The following is a 15,417-nucleotide window of genomic DNA, read 5'->3' as shown; positions in this document are numbered from 1 at the left end:
AAGTGCTTTAATAGTTGGCAATCAATATAAACACTCACAAGATAAAGGAAGATGAGCGCTTGGTAGTCTTAATACAGGGTTCATCTGTTTGAGGGGAGAGGATGAGCCGCGGCTGATGGAGATGTCACGGCTGTGCTGGTGTCTCCCAGCACTTCCTAGTCCATGGGTACACTCAGGGGAAGCCACCGACGTCACTTCTGGATGTCAGGTGGAGCAGGGAGCGGTTTCAGTGCCACAGTGCGCCAAAGGTTGTTTTGTCCTTTTCTTAAGCAGGTGGATGAAGCCTGTCTTTTATTTACACAAAGCCACAGGTTTTCATTGTCCACCATTACAACCACCTAGCCACCGGTGTCTTAACATCCAGAGACGTCATCCTTGTTTTCCCCTCTCCATCAGCACTGAGGTCACAGTAGCTCAGTGAGGGAGAGAAAATGTGGGAGAAGAGAAACCTTGCAATACTAAGTCAGTACCAGTGTTTGCTCTGGAAGAATATATCGCCTCTAGCATTGGGTGCCCCACGTGTGGATGTTGCTGCATTGAGTGAAACTGTTAGTTTAGTTAGTTACATTTTAGAATGGGGTGCCTCAAGATTGTGTAGAATTTTAAAGGGTGCCTTGACTGGAAAAAGGTTGAGAAACGCTTGTTTAGAGCACAGGAAAGCACCAGGATGTGCTTTTTCCCTTATAGGGTGATACACAGGCTGTGGCAGTGTTTAACCGCTTGCCGACCAGCCACCGTTGTCATACTGCGGCAGGTTGGCAAGGCTGCGCCAATCGCCATAGGTGTACATTGGGCGCTTTAAGAGAGATAGGGGTTGTGTGCGCCCGCTGCACAATGCCAGAGCCGATGCACAGGGCCGCGATGTCTGCCGGCCACCCGCAATCACTCCACAGAGAGCCAGAATGGGGATCTGTGTATCTATACAAACATCCCTGTTCTGAAGGGATAACAGAGAGATCTGCTGTTCCTAGTGATCAGGAACAGCAATCTCTCTCCTCCAGTTAGAAACGCCTCTCTAGAGAACACTTAACCCCTTTATCGCCCCCTAGTGTTAACCCCTTCCCTGCCTGTGACATTTATACAGTAATCAGTGGCTATTTTTCTGATTGCTGTATAAATGTCACTGGTCCCAAAAAAGTCTCCGATCTGTCCGCAGATCGCCGCCATTACTGGTAAATAATAAAAATGCTTTTGTAGACGCTATAATTTTTGCGCAAACCAAGCAATATACGCTTATTGCAATTTTTTTTTTTTCACCAAAAATATGTACAATATATTGGCCTAAACTGATGAAGAAATTTGTTTTCATTTTTTGGGGGGATATTTATTATAGCAAAAAGTAAAAAATATTGTTTTTTTTTTTTAAATTGTCGCTCTTTTGTTCATAACACAAAAAATAAAAACCACAGAGGTGGTCAAATACCACCAAAAGAAAGCTCTATTTGTGGGACATAAAAGTCATCAATTTTGTTTGGGTACAACGTCGCACAAGCGCGCAATTGTCAGTTAAAGCAACGCAGTGCCGTTTCACAAAAAATGGCCTGGTCATTAAAGAGGCAAACCCTTCCGGTCCTTAAGTAGTTAAAAGGAGCAGGCCGGTCTACCATTTCGTGTTCTTTTCACTTTTATAGAGATTCTTTGTCACACAGTATCCACCTGATATCTCAGCCTTCCTGCCTTCCACAACAGTTAACCAACCTTCCTGGGTTACAGGCCTATCCCTCAGCAAGCCATGACTTCTTGCAGGCAAAGAGGTGGGGAGAAGAACAATGGGGGCACCCGGATTCCCTAATTAGATAGGAAGATCCTCCCCCAATTGTTCTCCTGCCAATGGCTACTCTACAGGCAGGTTAGCTCTGTATTCCTGGCGTTATCTGGTATCTCCACTATTTCACAGGTAAAATTGTCCTTTCCCAAAGCATATTTCAGGCAGCTACGTGAGAGATTATTGGTTCCCCCCTCTACAGGAAACACAGTTCCACAAACAGGTAAAAGGCCTCTCCCACTCCAGGAGGACGCATTCCCCCCTTTTTTTTTCTGGGGAAGTGTGGTAGCCTGCTTCTTTCAGGTGAACTACTATACCTGTGGGTAGGGTTCTGGTTACTCCTTACCTAATAGCTGTCCTAATCTTTTCCTGGATCTTGCTCTCCAAATGTGGTGTGAATCAACTTCAGTAGCCTATTGTTTTCTGGCCCATGGAAGTCTCTGGTGGTCCACACATTGAGCCCAATATAGTAATGGGTGTTGCTTCGGGGGGGGGGGGGGTGGGGTCGTGCATCCCGCCTGTTTTTCCTTACAAAGCTGGATTGTCTTTGCTTTCCCTCTTCACGCTTTTAAGAATGCCTTCAGATCCATGAAAAAGAGCAGTTTTCTTTGCAAACCTGGAAAGTCTACTATCCCAAGGGGTCATTGCACCTGTGCCAGTAGAAGAGAAGTCTCGAGGCTTTTACTCCAACCAGTTTCATAGTTTCCAAGCCAAACAGAAACCTCTAGCGTCTCAGCAAGTTCTTGAAAATTAAGAAATTGAGGATGGATTCTCCCAGATGGTGATTACTGTCCTCTAATAGAAACACTCCCTGGCATCAGTTGACATTAAAGTGGAGCTTTACCCATAACAATTTGATTTTAAAAAAAATAATGTTCTATAGTAAGGAACATACATTCCACATTAATAATTATGCTACCAAAATTAGTCTGTGCTGTAAATTGCTTTCAGCATGGTTCCTTTTTCTTCTTGCCAGAGGCTGACATTTTACTAAAGCCCAGAGCCCCACCAGTAAATCATAAAGTGGAACTAAACCCATTGATAAAACATTTCTGGAATGCTGGGATTGCCAACTGTCACATTTGCTTGTTTCCTTAACCAAAGTGTTAACCATAAAATGGCTTGTGTTATAACTGATCACATGTGCAGCACCATGGCAGTTGCAAAGGATAGGAAGGTGTAATTCTGCTTTAAGAAATAGGATATGTGGTAGTTGTGCGCTGCCACCTAGTGGTGTGTGAATATAAAAGTACTAATAAACATAGAAACTGTGTGACATAAACCATGTGCAATAAATCTAGCTGCTGCTATCACCAGGATGTTATCACAAAACAAAAATGAATGAATATCTAAAAAATGTGATAGTGCTGCTGCAATCTTACAAATAATACATAAATCCAATAATATGCAATAAACGCATGTGCTGAATAAATATTGAATCCAATAGTAAATGTATATATAAAGTTGATTGAAACAAAAGATCTTCTTGTAAAGTATGTGTTTCAAATTACACTGTGAGAAAAAAAGTGCTTCTTTAAAAAATGTATATAAATCCAATATTGTTGTGCAATAAACGCATGTGCTGAAAAAAAAAAATAAGTCCAATATCAAATCTATATGAAAGGTAATTGGAACACAGAATCTTCTTATATAGAGTGTGCTTCAAATTCCACTGTGAGAAAAAAGTGCTTCTCAGATAAACCAACAATCTGTGACTAGTGCTCCCTTCACCGGGTAAAATGGCTGCTCACCTCCTTCTTAAGCCTTGTACACACAATGCGATTGTTGGCCACCGAGCATCTGATTTTTGTCAAAAGGGCGTGTGCCAGGATCTTGTCTTGCATACTAACGGTACACAATTGTCGTGCAACAAACACGAAAGTAGTGACTTAATACGAGGAATTTCAGCTCTTGAGCACCACCCTTTGGGCCCCTTCTGCTAATTTCGTGTTTGAGCATTGATTCCGAGCATGTGTGTTTGTACTTTCAACTTTTGTGTGACGGATTTGTGTACTTACCATACGAAAATCTGACAACAGACCGTTGTTCGCAGAAAATTTACTAGCCTGCCATCCTACATTTGTTGGCTGAAAGTTGAACAACAATTGTCAAAAGAAGCGTACTAACGGTCAGATTTTAGGACAGCAGCCTGAAAGGGTCAAACTCGCTCACAACTAATGATAATTCCCATCAGGAAAAAAGCCTCCACACTGATCTTTAATGGTTCCCACCAAGGTCCTGCAGGGATCAGATAGGCTTTGCACCTCGTATATCTCTCCTTTAAAGATTGCTTCTGTGATGATCACCAGCAACTCCAGATGAAGCCACGTGGATGGTGGTGTAACGCGTAGAGGTAGAGCCTGGCGGGGACATGCATGAGACCTGTTGGATTTTAAATATGTTATATTCCGTTTTTTATTGAAATAAATGTGAGTTTAATAGAGGAAGCTGGGTAGATAAGGTTTATTCCATTTAACAACTGGTACTGCACTGTTGGAGGCACTTTATAGTTTTGCATGTCGGTCTGAAGTCGCTGGTGATCATCACGGAGGCAACCTTTAAAGGAGAGATATACGAGGTGCAAAGCGTGTTTAATCTCTGCAAGACCTTGGTGGGAACCATTTAAAGATCAGCGTGGAACCTTTTTTCCTGATGGGAATTATCATTAGTTATGAGCGAGTTTGACCCTTTCAGGGTCTAAGAAGGAGGTAAGCAGCCATTTCACCTGGTGTAGGTAGCACTAGTCACAGATTTTTGGTTTATCTGAGAAGCACTTTTTTCTCACAGTGGAATTTGAAGCACACTCTATATAAGAAGATTTTGTGTTCCAAATAACTTTCATATATACTATAATGTATACATAATATATATTTCATATATACGGTATTTGATATTGGACTTTTCATTTTTTCAGCACATGCGTTTAGTGCACATCAATATTAAATTCATTTCATTTCTTCATTTTGAGAAGCACTTTTTTTCTTACAGTGTAATGTGAAACACATTCTATATAAGAAGATTTTTTGTTTCAATCAACTTTTTTATACATTTACTATTGGTTTGTATACAGGGCCAGTACAAAGAAGGGGCGGAAGCCCTAAGCGGTACAATTTTCTGGAGGAGGGGGGGGCACACTCACAGGTGTCACTGTACACTTTAGCCAGCACCGCTGCCTTTTCCCAGAAAAACTTTCTGTAAGTGTGCCGAGTGCGCTCCTGCACCCGCCACAATAAAACCTGGCTTCACCTCTCTTCCTTGTCAGCGCGCTGTGCTTCACTGTTGTTATCTCCCCCTACAGAGGAGTCTCGTTAGTCCTGTTCCGGTGGCGTGACGTCACTCTCGGCCAGAGGCGGGTGGGAGGACTCAGAGGAGTGCAGGGAGCTGTGTCGGTGCTGCAACCTAGAGGAGCCTGGCTCTAGCTGGAAGTTGGAACTTGGAAGTGAAACCAAAGCAGTGTGTGACAGTGACACTGTGCTACAGACAGTGCTTCTGTATTAAAGTAGGCAAAACAGCAGATACTTCTGACTGCATCTGCAGCAGCAGATTAATAAATGGCTGGATTGGGGCAGGGGAGGAGGCTGAGCAGATGTTAATGATGCTATTTAATTTGTAATATGCAGCATGGACAGGGATTGGCTAGGTGTCCGCACACGGACACGGGTGTCCATGAGCTGTCCTTGCAATGTCAAAAAAATTCAAAAGTGTGGCGCTATGAATTACGTGAAAGAATAATGAATAAATAATAATTCAAATAAAAAATTTTTTTTTAAAAATACAGCGACTTCAAAGCAGATATTTCGGTATGAACCAGAAAAATATTGCGTGAATGTATGCAATGTGAATGAAATAGTAACACTCAAAAACATGTATTAAACCAAGTGTAAAAAAAACACAAACCAATGTTAAATGCAAAGTCCAAATAAGTGAACAAACACAAGCAAAAATAATAGTGAAAAAAATGATGATAAACGGGTATCTCCTGAGCATGCAGGGGGATGGTTCCGAACCGGCAACCTGGTGGGTAGATGAACCGTAGAGAGACCAGAAGATTGAAATCGGTGCCAGGACCATCACCAGAAACCAAGGAGGCTTACCAGAAGTTGTGGCCTGAAATGGCATATGCCATACTAAAAAGTCATCATCTGGGGGGACTTTTTAGTTGAAACATGTCGGGTGGACCCCTCATGACTACCGCTACAAGATTACATGCTGTTTTTATCTTCTGAAAATGTGAGTTTGTTCTCTCTTTAAAATAAATCCAAGTTCAAACGTTATCACGCTATGTGAGTGTTTTTATCCCTCACATATTACACAAACTATTCGCTTGGCTCATGGTGTACCCATTGCTGAGGAAGCCGTGCTGATCTCTTCCCCCTATCTGTGTGATGACATCCGACCAGATATTTTACCTAGACCTGTTGGTCATCAAGCCTTTTTGACCTGTATAGCATACGCCATTTCAGGCCACAACTTCTGGTAAGCCTCCTTGGTTTCTGGTGATGGTCCTGGCACCGATTTCAATCTTCTGTGCACTTCCGGTCTCTCTACGGTTCATCTACCCACCAGGTTGCCGGTTCGGAACCATCCCCCTGCATGCTCAGGAGATACCTGTTTATCATCATTTTTTTCACTATTATCACAGACTTTTTGCTTGTGTTTGTTCACTTATTTGGACTTTGCATTCAACATTGGTTTGTGTTTTTTTTACACTTGGTTTAATACATGTTTTTGAGTGTTACTATTTCATTCACATTACATACATTCACGCAATATTTTTCTGGTTCATAGCGAAATATCTGCTTTGAAGTCACTGTATTTTTAAAAAAAAATTTTTATTTGAATTATTATTTATTCATTATTCTTTCACGTAATTCATAGCGCCACACTTTTGAATTTTTTTACTGTTGGTTTGATCCTGAGTCTACAGGTGTGTTGGCTGCTGTTTGTCATTTTTAGCGCAGCGCTGTACTTAACCTCTATACGGTCCTTGCAATGTCCACTGCCACCGCTGCCTTTTTTTTTTGTTATAACAACTTGATTTTTTGATGACTCACCACTGCCACCGCTGACATTTTTTTTTGTTATAACAACTTGATTTTTTGATGACTCACCGCTCTCCTAATGTAATTGTGTACTGTCTGTGTTGTAGATCCGACTAGGACGCGTGGGGCATCCCATTAATCCTGCTGCATGTGGAGTGATCGCTGTTGGAGAGAGGGGGACTGGGACTCTGTGCAGCGACCACCAAGGCATCGTGGGAGAACCGGAAGGAGAACAGGTGCAAACTTAATTTACATATACAGTATGGTAAAGTGACAATGCTTTTATGGACTTTAAATCAGCCCTCAAATTTACCACTCGCAAAATGAGGGCTGGCGAGTGTGGGCTGCCTGGGAGCGGGGGGTTTGCGCAGGTGGGGTTGAATGGGAGCTCTTTTCCCAGCAAACGCACCAGAGGAAGAGAGAACTGGCCGGATCATCAGAGCAAGGAACATAGCTGTAGCAGCTTTCCTTGTCAAAAGAAGTTTATCCAGTTAAGGACCGCCTCACGCCGATTTACGTCGGCAAGGCGGCACGGGCAGGCAAAATCACGTACATGCTAAACAGCAGCAAAGGAAATGATGTCATCTCTCCTCGGCTCGGTATTCCGTTGCAGCGCCGAGGAGAGAAGACTGGTATGTGAGTGCACCAACACTACACAACACAGTAGAACATGCCAGGCACACAAAACACCCCGATCGCCCCCCAATCACCCCCCCCCCTCCCTGTCACAAACTGACACCAGCAGTTTTTTTTTTTTTTTTTCTGATTACTGCATTGGTGTCAGTTTGTGACAGTTACAGTGTTGGGACAGTGAGTATTACCCCCCTTTAGGTCTAGGGTACCCCCCTAACCCCCCCTAATAAAGTTTTAACCCCTTGATCACCCCCTGTCACCAGTGTCGCTAAGCGATCATTTTTCTGATCGCTGTATTAGTGTCGCTGGTGACGCTAGTTAGTGAGGTAAATATTTAGGTTCGCCGTCAGCGTTTTATAGCGACAGGGACCCCCATATACTACCTAATAAATGTTTTAACCCCTTGATTGCCCCCTAGTTAACCCTTTCACCACTGATCACCGTATAACTGTTACGGGTGACGCTGGTTAGTTTGTTTATTTTTTATAGTGTCAGGGCACCCGCCGTTTATTACCGAATAAAGGTTTAGCCCCCCGGTCGCCCGGCGGTGATATGCGTCGCCCCAGGCAGCGTCAGATTAGCGCCAGTACCGCTAACACCCACGCACGCAGCATACGCCTCCCTTAGTGGTATAGTATCTGTACGGATCAGATCAGATCTATACTAGTGTCCCCAGCAGTTTAGGGTTCCCAAAAACGCAGTGTTAGCGGGATCAGCCCAGATACCTGCTAGCACCTGCGTTTTGTCCCTCCGCCCGGCCCACCCAAGTGCAGTATCGATTGATCACTGTCACTTACAAAACACTAAACGCATAACTGCAGCGTTCGCAGAGTCAGGCCTGATCCCTGCGATCGCTAACAGTTTTTTTGGTAGCATTTTGGTGAGCTGGCAAGCACCAGCCCCAGGCAGCCTCAGGTTAGCGCCAGTACCACTGACACCCACGCACGTACCATACACCTCCCTTAGTGGTATAGTATCTGAACGGATCAATATCTGGTCCGATCAGATCTATACTAGCGTCCCCAGCAGTTTAGGGTTCCCAAAAACGCAGTGTTAGCGAGATCAGCCCAGATACCTGCTAGCACCTGCGTTGTGCCCCTCCGCCTGGCCCAGCCCAGCCCACCCAAGTGCAGTATCGATCGATCACTGTCACTTACAAGGCACTAAACGCATAACTGCAGCGTTCGCAGAGTCAGGCCTGATCCCTGCGATCGCTAACAGTTTTTTTGGTAGCATTTTGGTGAACTAGCAAGCACCGGCCCCAGGCAGCGTCAGGTTAGCGTCAGTACCACTAACACCCACGCACGCAGCATACGCCTCCCTTAGTAGTATAGTATCTGAACGGATCAATATCTGATCCGATCAGATCTATACTAGCGTCCCCAGCAGTTTAGGGTTCCCAAAAACGCAGTGTTAGCGGGATCAGCCCAGATACCTGCTAGCACCTGCGTTTTGCCCCTCCGCCCGGCCCAGCCCAGCCCACCCAAGTGAAGTATCGATCGATCACTGTCACTTACAAAACACTAAACGCATAACTGCAGCGTTTGCAGAGTCAGGCCTGATCCCTGCGATCGCTAACAGTTTTTTTGGAAGCTTTTTATTGAACTGGCAAGCACCAGCGGCCTAGTATACCCCGGTCGTAGTCAAACCAGCGCTGCAGTAACACTTGGTGACGTGGCGAGTCCCATAAGTGCAGTTCAAGCTGGTGAGGTGGCAAGCACAAGTAGTGTCCCGCTGCCACCAAAAAGACGAACACAGGCCGTCGTGCCCATAGTGCCCTTCCTGCTGCATTCGCCAATCCTAATTGGGAACACACCGCTTCTGCAGCGCCCGTACTTCCCCCATTCACATCCCCAACCAAATGCAGTCGGCTGCATGAGAGGCATTTTTATGTCCTCCCGAGTACCCCTACCCAAGGAACCCCCCCAAAAAGATGTCGTGTCTGCAGCAAGCGCGGATATAGGCGTGACACCCGCTATTATTGTCCCTCCTGTCCTGACAATCCTGGTCTTTGCATTGGTGAATGTTTTGAACGCTACCATGCACTAGTTGAGTATTAGCGTAGGGTACAGCATTCCACAGACTAGGCACACTTTCACAGGGTCTCCCAAGATGCCATCGCATTTTGAGAGACCCGAACCTGGAACCGGTTACAGTTATAAAAGTTAGTTACAAAAAAAGTGTAAAAAAAATATATATATATATATATATAAAATAAAAAAAAATAGTTGTCGTTTTATTGTTCTCTCTCTCTATTCTCTCTCTCTATTGTTCTGTTTTTTTTTTACTGTATTCTATTCTGCAATGTTTTATTGTTATTGTTATTATGTTTTATCATGTTTGTTTTTCAGGTATGTAATTATTTATACTTTACTGTTTACTGTGCTTTATTGTTAACCATTGTTAACCATTTTTTTGTCTTCAGGTACGCCATTCACAACTTTGAGTGGTTATACCAGAATGATGCCTGCAGGTTTAGGTATCATCTTGGTATCATTCTTTTCAGCCAGCGGTCGGCTTTCATGTAAAAGCAATCCTAGCGGCTAATTAGCCTCTAGACTGCCTTTACAAGCCGTGGGAGGGAATGCCCCCCCCCCCACCGTCTTCCGTGTTTTTCTCTGGCTCTCCTGTCTCAACAGGGAACCTGAGAATGCAGCCGGTGATTCAGCCAGCTGACCATAGAGCTGATCAGAGACAAGAGTGGCTCCAAACATATCTATGGCCTAAGAAACCGGAAGCTACGAGCATTTTATGACTTAGATTTCGCCGGATGTAAATAGCGCCATTGGGAAATTGGGGAAGCATTTTATCACACCGATCTTGGTGTCGTCAGATGCTTTGAGGGCAGAGGAGAGATCTAGGGTCTAATAGACCCCAATTTTTTCAAAAAAGAGTACCTGTCACTACCTATTGCTATCATAGGGGATATTTACATTCCCCGAGATAACAATAAAAATGATTTAAAAAAAAAAAAATAAAAGGAACAGTTTAAAAATAAGATAAAAAAGCAAAAAAATAATAAAGAAATAAAAAAAAAAAAAAAAAAGCACCCCTGTCGCCCCCTGCTCTTGCGCTAAGGCGAACGCAAGCGGCGGTCTGTCGTCAAATGTAAACAGCAATTGCACCATGCATGTGAGGTATCACCGCGAAGGTCAGATCGAGGGCAGTAATTTTAGCAGTAGACCTCCTCTGCAAATCTAAAGTGGTAACCTGTAAAGGCTTTTAAAGGCTTTTAAAAATGTATTTAATTTGTTGCCACTGCACGTTTGTGCGCAATTGTAAAGCATGTCATGTTTGGTATCCATGTACTCGGTATAAGATCATCTTTTTTATTTCATCAAACATTTGGGCAATATAGTGTGTTTTAGTGCATTAAAATTTAAAAAAGTGTGTTTTTTCCCCAAAAAATGTGTTTGAAAAATCGCTGCGCAAATACTGTGTGAAAAAAAAAAATGAAACACCCACCATTTTAATCTGTAGGGCATTTGCTTTAAAAAAATATATAATGTTTGGGGGTTCAAAGTAATTTTCTTGCAAAAAAAAAAACTTTTTCATGTAAACAATAAGTGTCAGAAAGGGCTTTGTCTTCAAGTGGTTAGAAGAGTGGGTAATGTGTGACATAAGCTTCTAAATGTTGTGCATAAAATGCCAGGACAGTTCAAAACCCCCCCAAATGACCCCATTTTGGAAAGTAGACACCCCAAGCTATTTGCTGAGAGGCATGTCGAGTCCATGGAATATTTTATATTGCGACACAAGTTGCGGGAAAGAGACAAATTTTTTTTTTTTTTTTTTTTTGCACAAAGTTGTCACTAAATGATATATTGCTCAAACATGCCATGGGAATATGTGAAATTACACCCCAAAATACATTCTGCTGCTTCTCCTGAGTACGGGGATACCACATGTGTGAGACTTTTTGGGAGCCTAGCCGCGTACGGGACCCCGAAAACCAAGCACCGCCTTCAGGCTTTCTAAGGGCGTGAATTTTTGATTTCACTCTTCACTGCCTATCACAGTTTCGGAGGCCATGGAATGCCCAGGTGGCACAAAACCCCCCCAAATTTTGGAAAGTAGACACCCCAAGCTATTTGCTGAGAGGTATAGTGAGTATTTTGCAGACCTCACTTTTTGTCACAAAGTTTTGAAATTTGAAAAAAGAAAAAAAAAAAAAGTTTTTTCTTGTCTTTCTTCATTTTCAAAAACAAATGAGAGCTGCAAAAGGCGGTGATTGGTTTTCGGGGTCCCGTACGCGGCTAGGCTCCCAAAAAGTCCCACACATGTGGTATCCCCGTACTCAGGAGAAGTAGCTGAATGTATTTTGGGGTGCAATTCCACATAGGCCCATGGCCTGTGTGAGCAATATATCATTTAGTGACAACTTTTTGTAAATATTTTTTTTTTTTTTTGTCATTATTCAATCACTTGGGACAAAAAAAATAAATATTCAATGGGTTCAACATGCCTATCAGCAATTTCCTTGGGGTTTCTACTTTCCAAAATGGGGTCATTTGGGGGGGTTTTGTACTGCCCTGCCATTTTAGCACCTCAAGAAATGACATAGGCAGTCATAAACTAAAAGCTGTGTAAATTCCAGAAAATGTACCCTAGTTTGTAGACGCTATAACTTTTGCGCAAACCAATAAATATACGCTTATTGACATTTTTTTTACCAAAGACATGTGGCCGAATACATTTTGGCCTAAATGTATGACTAAAATTGAGTTTATTGGATTTTTTTTATAACAAAAAGTAGAAAATATCATTTTTTTTCAAAATTTTCGGTCTTTTTCCGTTTATAGCGCAAAAAATAAAAACTGCAGAGGTGATCAAATACCATCAAAAGAAAGCTCTATTTGTGGGAAGAAAAGGACGCAAATTTCGTTTGGGTACAGCATTGCATAACCGCGCAATTAGCAGTTAAAGCGACGCAGTGCCAAATTGGAAAAAGACCTCTGGTCCTTAGGCAGCATAATGGTCCGGGGCTCAAGTGGTTAATGAGTATACAATATTATAAAGATACATAAAGTAAGTTTACAAGGATCTATAAAGTAAGCTCATTGTTTTACAGTAGGGTTTATATAGGTAAATATCATGAAATTTCAAATATTAAACATTGGGTTCACGTAAACCTAAATTAAAGATATATATCATTTCCTTAGGTACTTTTGTAGGTATTTAAATGATTTATACCTACTATACATATTGTTTACAAGTAGAGTGTATATAGGTCAAATAAATTCTGATAATGAGCTTTAATCATAAGGTGGAGAAAAGGAAAGAGAAAGAAGAAAAAGGGTTGAAAGGTAGAGGTATGGTCCACAAGGTTGTCCCGCTCGTCAGTTTATTATTCTTTTTAGTTCTCTTTGAAGCCTTAGAATGGGTGTCTCTGTAAGTCATTTAATCTGTTACCATGGCAACAGGACAGAGTCATTGAAGTTTGACAGGAACTGTTGTTTTATCCAAGGATGCCAAAGTTTTTCAAATTTTGGAATTTGGTTTTGATCGATGGCTACCATCTTAGCATGGGACATTGTATTATTCATTCTGTGAATTGTTTCTGCTAGTACCAATGTAGGAGATTTCCATGCCTTGGCCACTGTTTGTTTTGCAGCTGTTATTAGTTGGATCATAAGTTTGAATTGAGAGAGTGTTAACCATTCCGGTTTTAGATTAAGTAAAGTTAAATATGGATCTGGTTGTATTATTTTTTTAAATATTTTAGATGCAATCACGAAGACTTCCTTCCAGAAGGTTTGGATTACTGGGCACGTCCACCATATGTGTAAATATGTGCCTATTTCTGGGCATCCTCGAAAACAAAGAGCTGAGGTATTAGGTGAATATTTTGCCACTCTAGCGGGTACAAGGTACCAGCGAGTTAGGACTTTATAATTTGTCTCCAGTGCTAAGATGTTGGGTGAAGATGACTTAGATGTGAGCCATATGTTAGACCAGTCCGTGTCTTCTAAAGTTCGTCCCAGGTCCTCCTCCCACCTCTGAACGTAAGAGGGTCTATTAAGATTTGTTACTCCATATAATTGATTATAAAGTGATGAAATTGTACCTTTAGCAAATGGATCTTTTGTACAGATTGATTAAAAAATGGATAATTGGGATAATGGTGTATCCCCCTTTAGGAATGGTGTATAGAAATTTTTGATTTGGAGATATCTAAATATCTCAGAGTTTGGTAGATCATATTTTTCTCTAAGCGATGGGAATGAAAGGAATGATTTAGATGCTATGAAGTCATTTAGTGTCTGAATGCCTGATGTTGTCCAAGCTTTAAAAGAATTTGGGTAGATCCATGCCGGGTAAAAGGCCGGATTTCTGATAAAAGAAAGGAGAGGATTGTGTGGAGATTGTAACTGATATTTGGTTTTTAGTTTATCCCAGAGAGATAAGAAGTGTTTAGTTATGGGATTATGAATTTTAAAGCGGTCTTTAGTATCAAGCCATAATAAATTTGATATTAATAGAGGGTCATTTTCTGAAGCCTCTATAAATACCCATAATGGGATTTCCTGTTTTGCATGGTATTTGGACAGACTGGCCAAATGTGCTGCTCTGTAGTAGTTAGTAAAATTAGGGTATCCCAGGCCTCCTTTATTTTTGAGAAGATGTAGTGTGTGTATAGGTATACGTGGTTTAGAAGAGCCCCATATAAACGAAGTTGCTCTTTTTTGTACTATTCTCAAAAAATAGGAAGGAATTGGAATAGGGAGAACTCTGAATAGATAAAGCAATTTGGGTAGAATAGTCATTTTGATTGCATTAATCTTCCCTATCCAGGATAAAGGAAGTTGCGACCATTGTTTTATTAGATTTGTGATCTGTCTTAATACAGGAGGATAATTGGTTGAGAATAAGTCAGAATGAGATGCTGTTAAATGAATTCCAAGATATGGGATTGATTTTTCTGCCCATGTGAATGGGAGTGCAGCCCTAGCCGGGATCAATTCCATGTTTGTGAGTGAAATATTAAGCACTAGGCATTTCTTAGGATTAATCATAAGGCCGGATAGGGCTGCAAATCCATCAAGAGCTGGTATTAAGTTAGGACCAGAGACCTGTGGTGATGATAGAAAAAGTAATATATCGTCTGCAAATATACATAATTTGTGTGTAATACCTCCTACTTCAATGCCAGTTATAGTTTGGTTTGTTCTGATGTATTGGGCCATGGGTTCGAGTATAAGGGCAAATAATAAGGGAGATAATGGGCAACCCTGTCGGGTACCTCTTTCGATATTAAAGGCTTCAGATTTGTATCCAGCATATTTTATATAGGCTTTGGGTTTATTATATAATGCTTTGATCCATGTTAAAAAGTGGGGTCCAAAACCCTATTTTTTTAATGAATATTGCATATATTGCCAGGATACTGTGTCAAATGCCCTCTTAATATCGAGAGATAGAAAACATAAAGGGATTTTCCGTTTTTTAGCAATATGTGCCAATAACACTGCCCTGCGTATATTATCGCCTGCCTGTCTATTTGGCATGAAGCCTACTTGATCTCTATGTATTAATTTTCCTATAATGCTATTGACGCGTTTTGCTATTATTTTTGCTAATAATTTAATATCGAGGTTTAACAGAGAGATAGGCCGATAATTCACACAGGAAGTATCATCAGAAAGGGGTTTTGGGATCATACAAACAATTGCCATTAGTGTTTCTTGCCGAAAAGAATGTCCATCTAGAAGATTGTTAAAAGTTTCAGTGAGAATGGGAGAGAGTATTTCTGAGAATGTTTTATAGTATAAAGCCGAGTAGCCGTCTGGGCCTGGTGTTTGTTAAGTTTTAGGTCTTTTATGGCGTTAGCAACTTCATCTATAGTTATAGGCTCATCCAAACTGCTTTTTTGATTCTGAGATAATTCAGGTAAGGTTATTTTTGAGAAGAAGGATTCAGCCTCTGTAGGATTAAATTCATTGTTTGTCTTGTATAAAGTTGCGAGATGTGAGTGAA

Source organism: Aquarana catesbeiana, linkage group LG01 (assembly GCF_042186555.1).
Source record: "Aquarana catesbeiana isolate 2022-GZ linkage group LG01, ASM4218655v1, whole genome shotgun sequence".
NCBI classification, from domain to species: Eukaryota; Metazoa; Chordata; class Amphibia; order Anura; family Ranidae; genus Aquarana; species Aquarana catesbeiana.
Note: the sequence above shows the minus strand (reverse complement) of the source record.